We start from the raw sequence: 3,166 nt of genomic DNA on the forward strand, positions 1-3,166 counted from the left end.
TGAAATAAAAACAAAAATTATACTAAAAAATTAAAAAAAAATGTTTTTATTTATTATGATTAAAATTTAAATCCTACAATGAATATTTAAATTCATAAAATACGATTTTAAAAAATGTCGAATACTTTTTCTTCGGTCTATAGGGAATATTTCTTACATATTTAGCAATTGATAAAAAATTATCGTATTATTGGAGAATGGGTTAGTAAAACTTTTCTTGAAATCATTATCTAAATCTAAAATTATTTAAAACACAGCGAATACAAGAAGTATAGCTCATACATGAGATATACCGCGACATTGACATAGTTAAGCGCAAAAAAAATTCAGCGGCTTTGCTGGCTTGGTCATGTCGTGCGAATGAAAGAAAGTGCTCCGGCTAGAAAGGTGTTTAATTTGGTAAATGTAGATGGAAAACGTGGTAGAGGACGTCCGCATCTTCGGTAAAAGCACCAGGTGACCAACGATTTGGGAGCGCTCGGTACTATAAACAATTGTAGGTTACCGGTTTATGAACTATTATAAACACTTTTAACTAGAATTTTTGATAAATTTCAAGTGGATACAGTTTGAATATTAATAAAATTAGTTGACTATATTATATTGTCTAACCCATACATATAAAATTTTCAATTTTTATATATCTTTATATCTAACGAAAATGTAACTAATTAGTTAATAAATAATTTAAAAATAATATAATAAAATAGATACTTTTTATATTAAAATTATTCTTTATTCTCAATTAAATAAAAATTATATTATTTTAATAATATATAAATAATAATTTATATAAAAATGTTATGTCGACATTCTGAGCCATTTTGTAAATCATTTTCATTACAATTGAATTACAAAGCTTTATAAGAGCATCCTTTTTCAAGGAAGCAATAAAATAGAATATATATATGTATATAATATTAAATCACATGTACATATAACGTATAGCACATAGCTTTCGAAGAAATTCAATTCAATACTTTAGTAGAAATTTGCATTTTTTGCTCTTCCAGCTTAATATCCATCATCCTTACATCTTTAGCATGAGAGTATCGTAGCTCCTTCCTGTACATTGTCGCTAAATCCTACTCTTATTCTAACAATGAAAATCGAATTTTTTTTTATTCATACTTGTATCATCCAGGACTCCGAAACAATAATTTTTTTTTTTCTTATATCAATATATCAACGAACATATGGTGTATACCTTGACTCCTTTGATTCTACATGGAGTATTATATATTGGACCATTTGATCAATCCATGTATGTTGGATTTTTGAGAACGAAATTGAATGTTTTATTTTCTTTAAGTCCTTAAAGAACGTTTATACTTTCGTTTCTTTAAATTTGAATATGCATCTCCTATGTAGAATTTTGACATCAGAAAGATTTATGGAATTATAATGTCATTATAACATGTACATTATAATGTCCAGCATTATATATCGTTGATATATGTTTTGGCTATACTAGTAAACTAGTTGTCAAGTTGATAAGATTTTTTTTTGTTTTTTTCATAGAACACAAAATCTCAGTGTTTAGCATAAACAATTCCATCCATAAATCTTATAGGAATAAGATAGATTACAATTTTAACAATTGTGTCATATAAGGAAAAAAAGTTGCACTAATTTATATCTCAATGACATCAGTTTTCATATTTGTTGACCTGCGAATATATATAAAAAAAATATAATAAGTTCTTCATAAAAAAAATTTTTTTGATGTCAATATATAACATATATTAAAATTAATATAAAGAAATCCTGTCATAGTGCAACTATTATATATACATTTTCTCAATTAATTTTAAATTAATCGTAACTGTTGGACTAGAAGTGTAGATCTAATGAATACCAAAATTGTACGAAAAAATATTAAAATTTATATAATATATTGAGATTGTAGTTTAATTCGTTTTTGGATCCATCTCCTTGATGTAACGAAGCCTTTTGGCTTAGTACGGGTGAGATTCAATGTCTTTATTATCATTCCTACATACAATTTTCCATCTCTACTACTTTATTCCAATCCTCTCCAAATTCTACCATTCATGGTAGGTTAGAGTGTGCTTTCTACTAACATAGATGGGCCCATCCTACTGGAGAGTTCTTCTATTATGAAATATCACTTTAAAAAAAAACACAAAAAAATGAAATAAAATAAAATATGAATTAAAAATATTATTAAAACCAATTTTTTTTCCACGTACATATAGTATTCCCCTCTTAAGTACACCCATGATTATTTTTTAAATTAAATAAAAAAAAAAACAAATTAAGGCAGTCGTAGTTCCTTTGACAACCAAATAAAGTTTTTAGTTGCTAATTTAACTGAAATAAACAATGTCCCTAGTACTTTAGTTATGAGTATAATTATGAGATCTGAAGACAATTGATTATATTTGTCAAAAAAAAAAACCAAAAAAGGTGTTAAAAAATGAATCCTTGTTTGCAAACGGAAATACTGTAAGGCTATAAATATTATTAAATAATATAAATAAATATTTTACATTTCTGATACAGTAAGGAACAAGTGCAACTAGAAAATAGAGCACGACGTAATTATCCAAAAAAGTGGGGCGAACTGAATGCAACTAAGTTCTATAAAGTTTGTAATCAGAATGAGATGAATAATGAAATAAAAAATACTATTAAAGGTAATTATTGGAAAAATTATAAAACAATTGGGATCTAATACCACTATTTCTTCTTATTGAACTCAGTTCAATGTCCTTACGAGTACAAAGGCGAGGGTGATTCATATTTCGTATCTAAGGATATGTACAATTCATTGATTGCTAAATGCCGTTGTGGACGTCCTCGTACTGGGGTACACGTTGTTAAATGTTTACAAAAAGCTATAAATGGGCAACAAAATTTAGATGATAACAAACAGCAAAATACTGAGACAAAAACCGGAGCTATTGATGGCAGTAATTTGAAAGTACCGCCTACTTCAAATGGTATTTAAGATATGAACATTTTTTTTTGAGTGCTTTCTACTTTTTTCTTGTTTTATTAGCTGCCATAGGTTGGTCAAATGGTCAAGAAATGCGTTATAAAAAATGGGAACAATCAATGAAATATATATCACCTGTTTTTACTATGGAAGGTCCACGAATTACTGCTACTCCTTATAATGTTCTTATAATTGGTTAAAATT

At 26.9% G+C, this 3,166-nt stretch overlaps 1 pseudogene; it reads left to right on the forward strand.

Annotated features, from left to right (window-relative positions):
* The first annotated feature begins 2,384 nt into the window (after window positions 1-2,384).
* Window positions 2,385-3,162, forward strand: LOC119663601 (annotated as a pseudogene).
* Window positions 3,163-3,166: the final 4 nt, after the last annotated feature.

The sequence above is a fragment of the Teleopsis dalmanni genome, unplaced genomic scaffold (assembly GCF_002237135.1).
Source record: "Teleopsis dalmanni isolate 2A unplaced genomic scaffold, ASM223713v2 unscaffolded_contig_0632, whole genome shotgun sequence".
Classification (NCBI taxonomy): domain Eukaryota; kingdom Metazoa; phylum Arthropoda; class Insecta; order Diptera; family Diopsidae; genus Teleopsis; species Teleopsis dalmanni.